The sequence below is a fragment of the Nymphaea colorata genome, chromosome 3, assembly GCF_008831285.2.
Source record: "Nymphaea colorata isolate Beijing-Zhang1983 chromosome 3, ASM883128v2, whole genome shotgun sequence".
NCBI classification, from domain to species: domain Eukaryota; kingdom Viridiplantae; phylum Streptophyta; class Magnoliopsida; order Nymphaeales; family Nymphaeaceae; genus Nymphaea; species Nymphaea colorata.
The window spans coordinates 10,234,274-10,246,603 of record NC_045140.1 but is presented as its reverse complement, the minus strand read 5'-3'; the positions used below and the strand labels follow the sequence as shown (position 1 = coordinate 10,246,603).

The 12,330-nt window shown below is 38.5% G+C and overlaps 1 long non-coding RNA gene across 2 annotated transcripts; it reads left to right on the top strand.

The window, feature by feature from the left end:
* Positions 1-484: 484 nt before the first annotated feature.
* On the top strand, positions 485-2,205 carry LOC116251026 (uncharacterized). 2 transcript variants are annotated; one of them, XR_004171569.2, is made up of 3 exons: positions 560-798; positions 1,281-1,390; positions 1,761-2,205. It is a non-coding gene; the product is annotated as an uncharacterized LOC116251026 (long non-coding RNA). The 2 variants fall into 2 exon arrangements; XR_007572898.1 differs by lacking the exon at positions 1,761-2,205 and having other exon boundaries at positions 485-798; positions 1,281-1,518.
* Positions 2,206-12,330: the final 10,125 nt, after the last annotated feature.

Sequence of the window (12,330 nt, the reverse complement as noted above, 5' to 3'; positions counted from 1 at the left end):
TATACATTGGTTGATTCATAGATCTTCTTTCACTTAGAAAGATTACTGATTCTAGTGAAGGCGAGCTTAGACAGCAAGCTACGAGTGTAGACAAAGAGTCGGAATGAGCCTATGAGATGAACACAATAGGTTGATAAATGGTCTGATCCGTTCTCATAGATGGAATTAGATAGTGCTCCATGGGGAGAAGAATGATTTTTTTTTTTGCCCATAAAGAAAGAGAAATGGTTTATATGTGCCCATTGGAGGGATATGAGGATCCTAAGCACATTGCAATGTTTGCAAGTCATTACACCAGCTTGATTTTGACAATGCATTTATAATTGGATTGATTTCAGATGATGTCTATATGTGCCAATTGGAGGGATATGAAGATCCTAAGCACATTGTAATGTTTGAGAGTCGGATAAGGAAATCTATGGATTGAAACAAGCACTCAAGGTGTGGTACCAAACATTAAGGGCCCATTTGACAGGCTGGAAATCTACTGTTGAACAAAAAAAAAATCAAATTTTTAAAATTTTTCCAGCCCAGCAAATGTGGACAAAATTTTATGACTGTTGAAGCCAATTCCGGAATTTTTTTCCGAAAACATATTTCCACAACAAGAGGCGGAAATATGTTTCCAGTTTTTTTTTTGCCCATTACGGAACGCTCGCACTCAATCCCATCATCGTCTCTCTCGCCTTCTCACTCTCCTGCACCCCTCGTCGTCTCTCTCGCCCTCTCACTCTCCTGCTGTGTAGGTAGTCCTCATACCACAGCGACCTTCTGTCTTCAGCAGGCATACATCCAAGTGTAAGGGTTCTTCGCGCTGCTGAAAATGGAGACCTTTATCACTCACTCTCTCTTGTTCCCCATTCACTGTGCCCATTTGCCTTCTTTGTGTGCATTACACATTATGCTCTGTATGCTTGATTGCTCCTATTTGCTCATTGTTGTTATAATGTTTTGCTGATGTCGGTGTTCCTAATGGTGTTTTTGTTGGCACGCTTCCTTTTCTTCATCTCCACACAAGCCATGCAAGCCAAAGGACTTCTGGTTGTCTGTGCACCTGTCTTTTCCATTTACATTTTGTTAAACTTTTACATGTTACAGATTTATGTGCAGCTTACGTGGATTAACTGTTTGTTAAAATGCTTATGAGGGAATCCAACATGAAACACTGTTTCTCCCCCTCTTCCTTCTCTCTTTTCATCCCCCCATTTCTAGTTTTCTCCCGTCTTTGAGTTGTGGATTGCAACAGTTCAGCTCCCACTGACATGGCGCAATTGCTTCAGGAATTGCCATTCGCCCTGAGCAGAAAAAGCCTCCTCCTGTCCTTTTGGATATTGGTGATGGTTCAGATGCTGCACAGACTAGTTCAAAGGATGTTGAACAGGGCTAATAAGTGAACATCCTGACTTTTCCTTGTGCCATGTTGTTTCCTTTGTGTTTTTTTGTTATTGTGAAGATTTCACATGGTAGCCTTAAATTTTTGCAAGTTTATAAAAATTGAAGGAAACATCTTATAACCCATATGTATGGATTTTGAACCACAATTCCAGCAAACGAAGTTGCATATAATATTTATTTTATGTTGAGATTTTTGTAAGTTTAGATCACTGACTTTCTACCTACAGTTTGTGAGCAATCTAAAAGTAAGAACGTGCTTTGTGGATATTATTATATTTTCCATTACCTTCATGGCAATTCCAATCAATGGAAGCATTTTTTGCCCTTACTTCAAAGTAAAATTTTAAATATCATGTACAATGTAGGTCCACATCAAGAACCATTATAAATCAACCTCCTCTGCAGTAACTACTGCTTCCTGCACCACCAGGAGCTGCAGCAGCTTATTTGCAACCGAAGAAGCCAGCTAAGGCTGAAGACAAACTTTTTGGTGATCTAGTAAGCATTGCAAAGACAAAATCTAAACCCTCGAGTACCCCGGCAACTTAGGATTCTTGTGATGGATTTGCGTGATAGAGCTTTTATTCCTTGCTCTAATAATTTCTTTCAGCTCCCACTTGAATGTTGATTTGCTTATTGAAGTTATGTACATTCTTTTTTCACATATGTTATTGTAATCACAATCCCCTGTAAAATAAGAGCTTCATGCTTCTGCTATTCAAATAGGTATATTTTTATGTTTGTTCGGAGCATTTTGTTGGATGTAGTTGTCCCTGCAATTAAATCAAAGGTGCCATATTGAGTTGTTCAGCAGGAGCAGTTCTTGCTTGTGGTGCATGATTGCAGTTTGTTCCGCCTCATCTCGGACCATCCATGGAAATGTATGCTACCATCGAAATGCATCTTAAGTGGGAAGCCCAGGCACCTGTAGTCCTGGTTTCAGGGAAGATTTTGGCCTTGTTGTACTTCAAAATTTTGCAACTGAAATTGTTTCTTCTGACTCCATGGTCACCTGTCTTTTAAAATGATTTACTATATCTTGATCAAATTTACTACTCCCAATTGTACTTCTGTTATTACCATGTCCTGATAGTTTACTGCCAGTGCCCCCTACCTGCGTATTGCAACATTTGAAAAAAGTCAATTTTAGGTCTCAATTTTCCGTATCTGAGGCAAGGATTCACCAATTTCCCACATATAAGAGAGAGATAGAGGGAGAGAGAACGAGACTAGTGATTTAAGAAACTATATCTATATTATGCAAATCTGGAAATATGTTTCTTTATTATCAAAGTAAGAAATAATTTTTTGGAAATATGTTTCTTTATTATCAAAATAAGAAATAATTTTTTGGAAATTTATTTCTCAGTCATCCCACACACATCAAAATGAGAATAGAAAAGATTTTTCTCATTCCTTTATTCCAGAAAACTTATTTCCAGAAATATTTTTCCAATTCTAGATTTCCAATCCATCAAACGGCCCCCAACTAATTTTCTAATCAGCCTCGCTTCAAGCTCTTGAACTTTACTCATCATTGTTCAGCTCTTGAACTTTACTCATCATTGTTCATATTCATTGTTCATATTCAATCAAGGGAAATATCAAGATCTATATTCTTGTATATGTTGATGACCTTATTGTCTCGGGGAGCTCCAAAGAAACTATTGAACAAGTCATTTAACAATTGAAGAAGAATTTCTCCATCAAGGACCTTGGGACCTTGTCATTTTTCCAAGGAATTGAAATTATAAAAGTTGGGAATGAGGTGATTCTTATACTCACAATATTCTTAAGGAAACCAAGCTTCAACAAGCAAAAAAGATGGCAACCCCAACGATCCCACCATTAGTAAATTTCAAGATCAATCTTCCTTTGCTAATCATCACTTTATCACAGGATTATTGGAGGACTTCACTATATCACGCTAACCAGACCCAACATTGCTTTTTTAGTCAATAAAACCAATGGATTTATGCACAATCCTACTAATGCCCATTGGAGCTTAGTCAAAAGAATTGTGTTGTATTTAAAAGGTGCAGCATCTATGACTTGCACTTTCACCCTTCTCCATCTCCACCTGTAAGTGGATTTGTGGATGCCCATTGAGCTGGTAGGGAAGAGGATGGAAAATCTTGGAAGGGTTTATCATCTATCTAAGAGAAAACATAGAGTCTTGGGGATTGAGAAAACATAAATTATTGGCGATCAAGAAAACAAAACAAAGACCATTGCTCAGTCAAGTATTGAGTCCAAGTACAAATCTCTAGCAGAGACAACTAATGAATTATTATGCATGAAATTTTGGAAGAGTTGGGCATATCACTCTCAATGCCTCCTTACCTATGATGTGACAATATCGGAGCCCTATACTTAGCAGCTAATCCATTTTTTCATGCTCGTACAAAGTATGTTGAAGATTTTTTTTTGTAGGATCATGTTAACAAAGATGATGGAAGCATTTAATTGATTGAGAGACGAATGAGAGAGATTCTATTGAGCACAAGCATTTGCCTTTCAATGTTGGCCGGGTTTATCAGCCTGGTATCCTGCACCTCACGATCATGATAGAAACATTCGGCTGTGGCTCAAAGACACGGTCGAAGCACACCCGCCCTATGTGCTTCTTTCACAACATGCTCAAGTCTTGGGTGTCTTCCTATGGTCTTCTAGCATTAGAAGAAGTCGTGTTCGTCAACGTCCTCCCATGCCTTCTATTGTAGTATAGGTCTCTCTGGTGATTTTTGCGGTCGCCCGAACTGAATGGACTTGAATCTGAATTATGATTTAGATCAAGTCTTACCGAAATTGGATTTTTTTTTTGGTGCCATATGGTGCTTTGACTTTAGTTTTTCCCCCTTCTTCCTGATCCAATATTTGTTCTCGAAGGTCTTCGTTTCCATGTAAAAGCAAACTCTCTAAATTTGTGTCCAACCTTTCCTTCAGTGATCTTACAACGAAAATGAGTTTTTCCATTGTAAATTTGCACTCCAAAATCAACAAATTCTGGCAAAATAGAAATTCTATGTGACCAAACTTTCCTGAAAATGGTTACGCCTGTCCTACTGCAACGCAAGGCTACACTACTACATTTGGCATCTCTGCTATGAAAGTCTACATTGCTCACTTCATTCTCTCTTTTTTTCTTCATTAAAAAGGTCAATAAAACTACCCTTCCATATAGATCATCGTGCCGTGAACTAATTTCTATGTTTCCACACTACGGTCTGAAATCCTACTTTGGTGGGCTTCCCCCAATGTGACTAAAGGATTACCTCCTTTTGTGCGCCCCTCACCTCCTCCATGAGGATGATCCACTAGATTCATTGCAATATCATGAACAATTAGGTGTCTGCCTAACCACTGTCTTTGTCCTACTTTTCTAAGCTTACAGGCACCATGGTTGGGATTGAAAACTATACCAATAATAGCTCGGCATCAAGAATCAATGAGTTTTTCAACAGCCAAAGGTAGCCGCACAAGACATTGTTGTGCTAGTTCCTTCATTATTTTAGCAAAAGTTCTTGCACCTCGAGCCTGCTTTGCGCATTGACCTAGATTACATTCAATATCATGTACTTATGTTCCTCTACATATATTGGCTTATGGTATGCAATTTCCTACTTGATAATTAAGATCGAGTATATCCTATCTAAAAGCAAAGGGCGTGGCCCAGATGTAGCCTGCTGACTGCCCCCTTCCACTCGGCCCTTATTCGCAGTGCAAATAAGGTCTTGGAACCTCAGGGTTGTATGGGCATGGTGGGTGGGTCGCAAGAAGCCACTGGTCGAAGGTTTGGACCAATCTAAATTCATAACCATCTTGGCTGCTTCCAATTGATGACCGGCTAATATATAAGTGTTGACCTAAGCCCCTATGTGATGGGGCTTGGTTCCTGAACCGTATGTGAGCTGCCTCGTACGGCTCTTCCTAAGAACACACCCCTCATTCTAAATAGCACATGAAAAGGTAGCTTCGAACACAAAAAGTCTTGGGAAAATCCCTTTGCCCTCATGGGCAGCTATTAGAGGTCCTTGACTTCTTTTTTCAGTCAAGCTTCCTTGTTCCTTAATGTAGTCTAGGTTCATAGTGGAAGACACTGTTCCTTAGCCTTTACTATATCCTAAGCTGATGCAATTTCGTATCTTAGTGTAGTCTCCACAGCTCCTGTCATAACCACTCTTCATCTTTTTTTTTTCATAGGAGCCCTCACAACTTTCAATCAAAATTTTGTTAGGGAACATCACGCTATTAGCAAAGCCCCCAATGCCACATCACGAGCAAAGCCCTCTTCACAAGAGGGCTTTGCTCTGACGTGACCTTTAGAAGCTTCAGCAATTTGAAGTTGCAAATGCCTTGTTTGTTTTGCGAGTGCGTCCTTTGTGCGAAGCGAAAGTGAAGTGAGTGTGCCAACACAAAGCACTCATAAAGCGTTTGCTTATCAAAATGACATGACATGACAGACTTTAGGGAAGCCAAAGAGTGTGCTTTTTTAACTAATGGCACTCATTATTAACAAGAAGGCTTTGTTCTGACCTGAATAAGGATATGACCTGACCTTCAAGAGAAGATTGAAAGGAGTGCTTGAATTCGACTAAAAGGTAGGCACTAATGCCATTCAAAGTATCCCTTAAGAAAGCACTCGCAAAGTGCTTTGCTTGTTGTATCACGGAGTCAACTTAAACTGTGAGTGTAGATTGATCATCTACACAAGCCGTAAAGAGCTTGATGAAGAGAGTGAGTGTTAACCTGACCTTATCAAACAAAGTGTTTAAGTAGCTGGTGTTGTAATACAGACGTAAGAACTCAAATGTAGCTTTTGACACTGACGTAGTATTGTCACATATGTTTTCCTAAGCTGCTATGCTCCCAGTTATAGCTTGCATAGCACTGACTTTAGGTCCGCTCCGAAGACACTGGAAGATCTTCACTTCACAGCTGACATAGTACACTTCACTCTCCACTATAGGTCTCACAAACTTGCTTCAAAGCTCATAGGCAACAAAAGTTTTGAGAAAGAGCTAGACTTTTGTCCCATCGCTTCAGGTGGCAGCTTGGCTTGCGAAGCAAGCTTTGTGAGTTCTTTGTGCAATCACTCACAAAGCGAAGCAAGCTTTGCGACGCTTTGCGAGTTCTTTGTGCAATCACTCACAAAGCAAGTGATCTTTGCAGGTGAGTGCACAAAGCACTCGCTTTTCAATGTTTTTATACGTTGGTTGATTCATAGATCTTCTTTCACTTAGAAAGATTATTGATTCCAGTGAAGGCGAGCTTCATAGACAGCAAGCTATGAGTGTAGATGAAAAGTCAGAACGAGCATACGAGATGAACGTGATGGATTGATAAATGGCCTGATCCATTCTAATAGATCGAATTAGATAGTGCCCCATGGAGGGAAGAATGATTTTTTTTTTGTCCATAAGAAAAAGAGAAATGGTTCGAGTCCACATCGTACATAGATAGTTTGGATGGTCATTATACCAGCTTGATTTTGACAATACATTTCTAATTGGATTCCTTTCAGAGGATCTCCATATGTGCCAATTGGAGGGATATGAGGATCCGAAGCACCATTGCAATGTTTGCAAGTTGGATAAGGCAATCTATGGATTGAAATAAGCACTCAGGGTGTGGTACCAGACATTAAGTGATTTTCTAATCAGCCATGGCTTCAAGCTCTTGCTTTTTACTCATCATTGTTCATATTCAATCAAGGGAAATAACAAGATCTATATTCTTGTATATGTTGATGACCTTATTGTCTCAGGGAGCTCCAAAGAAACTATTGAACAAGTCATTTAACAATTGAAGAAGAATTTCTCCATCAAGGACCTTGGGACCTTGTCATTTTTCCAAGGAATTGAAATTATAAAAGATGGGAATGAGGTGATTCTTATACTCACAATATTCTTAAGGAAACCAAGCTTCAACAAGCAAAAAAGATGGCAACCCCAACGATCCCACCATTAGTAAATTTCAAGATCAATCTTCCTTTGCTAATCATCACTTTATCACAGCATTATTGGAGGACTTCACTACGTCACGCTAACCAGACCCAACATTGCTTTTTTAGTCAATAAAACCAATGGATTTATGCACAATCCTCTAATGCCCATTGGAGCTTAGTCAAAAGAATTGTGTTGTATTTAAAAGGTGCAGCATCTATGACTTGCACTTTCACCCTTCTCCATCTCCACCTGTAAGTGGATTTGTGGATGCCAACTGGACTGGTAGGGAATAGGATGGAAAATCTTGGGAGGATTTGTCATCTATCTAAGAGCTTGGGAGTCGAGAAACATAGAGTCTTGGGTCGGTCAACTATTGAGTCCAAGTACAAATCTCTAGCAGAGACAGCTAATGAATTATTATGGATGAAACATTATTGGACGAGTTGTTATATCACTCTCAAGGCCTCCTGATCTATGATGTGACATTATCGGAGCTCTATACTTAGCAGCAAATCCATTTTTTCATGCTCATATAAAGCATGTTGAAGAATGATTTTTTTTTTTTTGGGTATGGGATCATGTTAACAATGATGATGTAAGCAATCAATTCATTTGAACGGATCAACAAGTCGCTAACGGACTCGTCCAACTGCTGCACTGTTCTAATTTTGAGAAGTTTTGGTAAAGCTTAATGTGAACAAACCCACGCTAAGCTTGAGAAGGCTGTTAAGGCATGTATTCGATTATGGAAGGTCTCAAGGATTAGATAACAGAAAACCAATAGTGAATCAGGACAATGTCTTCAGGTAAGGAAATATATTATGGCATCTCATGCAAGCATGCATGTAATTCAATTTTTTGAATTTTTCTATTAATCTCTCTCTTGTAACTAATGTATCCAAATCCATAACAGCTGCATTATCTCCTTCAATATAATGAGAATCACTGTAAGAATAAAAGTAGTCAGTTTTTGCTAGACCTGTGTTTTACATTTGTTAGCGATACTCATCGAACTCATTTTACCAGCTTTTTGTTGCAGGAGTTTGCAATGAGAATTGCTGGGAGATGACTCACCTCTTGTATTAGAAATGAATGGTCACGTACAAAAGAATAACAAAGAAGGGGAAAATGCTGCTAAACTCACACTACAATCCAATAAGACTGATGTATGTGTCTGCAAGGAAGAAGTAAGAAGGCAGGTCCGCAGCTTGGAATTTGACAACTCCTTCAGGTGGCTGATTTAAGATCTCAATATCTTTTTCTCTTATACTCCTCCTCTGTTTCTCTTGCCTCACCCTTTGTGTCTATTTCACTCCCTCTCTTTGTCTGTGTGCCGCTGATGCAGTGGTGCTTCCCTCGAGATTTTCCCGAGCTGATCACAGATCCGCATGGAAGATCGGAGGAGGGTCGGATCTCAAACGCATGGATTTTGTGTCCCCATCGAAGATTTGAAATCTCAGGTTTTGGGATCCACCGTTTGCTAAAACTGTTGATGATGCCTTGAAATCCAGCCTCGAGTCTAAGAACCAAGGCTATCAAACACGGCCAAAAGGTCGCTTGTTGACCCCGGATCCTGATTTGAGATCACTGGGAATCTCAAATCCAAGGATTTGTGGTTAGACCAACCCCCCAACCTAAATCTCAGGTTAATTTGAGCATAAATTGAGGATCTTAAATCCTCTTTTTCATGTAGCATTAAAATCCAGTGTTTGTTTATATTGTGGGTCTCACATAAAAGGAATCAGAGATCTGATGCTACCAAAGGACACCCTAACAGAAATTTTACGACTCATCAAATATTTCTTTAACTTGCGCTGAAACCGCACAATCAGATTTTTGAATCCCAAAAATGCCATCCACCCACTGCACCAACATTACCCTGTTCTATATAATTGAGCTCGATCAGTTGAGCTCATTGTGCAGTACCCGTAGCCACAAGTTTAGCTAGGTGAGATCATGCTTTCAAAATAAGTTGAAGATCAATTTGTTCAATGTCAAATTTAATGTATTTTTTTTGTGAATTTATGGTGTTTTGTATGGCCAACCATATCAATCATGTACTTTGCAGAAATTGTACTCTCGTAATATTCGATCACATTTCATAATAGTAATGTTACTATTAATTTACTGTTCGTCCCATGCACCGACTAGAAACCATATATAGTTGTAGCTTGTCATATTCTGCATATTTTATTCCATATTAATAATGCTTTTTTCTAATGTAGAATCATGTAGTTCCAGTTATGAAGGTTTGGAACGTTGCAAACCATTAATATATATTAAAATTAATATTGAGAACCGTACGAGCATGTGACCGGAAAACAATACAAATCTCGATTTCTACTGAATAATATATATAAATAGAACATAGTTGTCCAAGGTCTAGACAAGAGAAGAATTTAAAATATAATTAAAAATTAAAAAGTTAAGAGTGGTTTGCAGTGTGGGAATAAGTGCTTGTGGAGCTATCATTGCAAAATTTTTTAATCCTCTTGGTGCTGGAAATAAATACATATACTTTTCATGCTAGATCCAACGATCTTCTTTTCTTAATTATTTTGTACAAATTAGTTCCTGGTGTGGTTTGCTGCTGATGAGGAAGGCGACAATGGAATTTGTGTCGGTCGATTACCATGTTCGCCATGAATTTCTCCATCTCGACAAATTTTTCTTATGCTGGTCGCTATGTGCATGCGTTGTTCCCATTATGAAAGCAACATCGGGAGGAAAAGAAAGCACACACATAAATGCACACTTCATGATAATCAAACAAAAGAAAAATGAACCATTTTTGGGAGTTTTCTATTTGTATTTACACTCATATATATATATATATATGATTTTAAGAATGTTTTGATAGGAAACATGTACTAAATTAATCAATGTTTTTAGTTTAGTAACTTTCTTATAGTAATAAAAAAGATGAATGTTTCTTGTAAGAAAAAAGCTTTAGTAATAGTAAAAACTTAATATTTTTAATAATTAAAAATTTGAACTAAGACGAATGTCAATGTTTTGTTCAAAATAATTTTTTACCAAGAGTTAAGAGATCTAATCTTGTTCTTGACCTAACCCCTCTGAGATATACCACTTTCTCTCTTGTCAGTACCAGCATCTACTGTTACTTGTCTAAAACCCTCTACCTAAATCAATCAGCCCACCATCCCCAAGGAATCAAATGATAAACATACTCAAACCCAAAACCACAGGAAGAAAAAGATACATCCAGAACACACCCAAAGAAGAAGGGGAAGAAGAAAAAGAACCATAAGAAAGAAGGAGGGAAGAAGAAAAGAAACAGATAGAATCACACCCAAAGAAGAAGGGAAAACAAAGTCCAGAAAAAGAAAGAATCTTTATAATTGTTGTCTGAGGCAAAAGTGCTCTTGCTTTTTGGAAGGAAGAGAAAGAAATATTGCAGCCTGCTACTTGATTAAGAAGCCCACATGCCAAATGGTGATGATGGTTGCAGAAAGGAAGTCCAGACATGAAAAAGTGGCCATGATTGATTTAGGTCCAGCCTATGCTGTGTGGACTTTGTGTTTCTTCATCATGTAGACTCCTCCCCACAATTCAGAGATAAAGAATTCTTTCCATGGGGTCTACTCGACATAGATTGAGAAACTGAGTGAGAATTGAACCTTTTCCTTCAATCACTAAATAGATTCTCCAGATAATGTTTTCAACTAGTTGCTACTTCATGGCCCCAAAGAAAAGTTGATTTATCTAATGTGTCCTTGTCCACATGCCTGTTTGGTCAAGAAACTATAGTTCAATCATCAAAAAAGAAGCCTAATGCCAGCTAGTGGCTGAGGAAGACAACCGACGAGCTCAGACGGTGGGCAATACCGCCGACAGCACAAACTCATTCCAGCTCCAGCGGTGGGATTTTTTTTGCTAAGCGGCGCCGACTGTATAATTTCCAAAATTTTTACTGCCGCCAAATGAAAATTTTGGTAAATTTCATGAGGTAATTGTTAATTTTTTGAAAACTAAAAGGTGGCCATGGCCCTTGCCGGCCCCCTAGCTCCGACCCTACGACGAAGACGATGGGCAACCCATTGGAACTGATCATCTCCAACGGTGGGCAGTGCCATCAATGGAGCACCGTCTATCTTCCACCGTAATGGTTAGCAATGCCACTGTCGCCTATGCCTCTGCTGATGGTATTTTAGGGTTGGAGCTCACCGGCTTTGAAGCAAAGACAGCAGCATGGGTGTTTCAGAAACAGTGGCCGACCTGCATGTGGGACTTTCTGCAGACCAGCTCCTCAATTTTTTTTTTTATTTTGATGTTAATATCTTTAAATGTTTTGCGGATATATATATATATATATATATCTATAAAGAATTTCTGAAGTGGCAAAGCTAATTGCTCACACCAACCTACAAAATGAAATACTTTACTTACATATGCAAACTTCATTAAATTTTAGTTTTCTTATGTTTGCATAATCATTTAGAAAGCACATAAGGGTCAAATCAGTTTTGTTTGGGAGTGTTTTGATAAATGCATGAGTCGATGAAGAAGGCTGAAAAAAACTTTCGTCTAAGTGACAAGTGCAGTACATGTTCTAACCATACATGCATAGCCTTTTCTATTCTTCTTCCTCTGAAAGTTACTGAAACCGTGAACTTGTGGCATGATCAATTTCCTGATACATCTTTCGAAGTGTCAAGTCCTGCTAAAGGAAATTCACATGCATGAGATTTGGAAACTATGAAATATCTTGGGGTGCCGAAAGAGAAGCTTGATGGGACTGCACCTAGCTTTTTTACCCTTTCATTTTCAAACCTTGGAGTGAAAAACAGGTAGCTCTTAAGACAGCATACCACATATAGATACCAAGAGTGATCCCTTTCTCACACCATTTCCAACCAATTCTGTAAATCTCGGTTTTACCTTGAAAATCGATGAACCAAGTCGGCTTTAAAAAGATATTTTAAATTTTTAAATTAATTATTTTTAATTAGTTTTTGTGAACCAA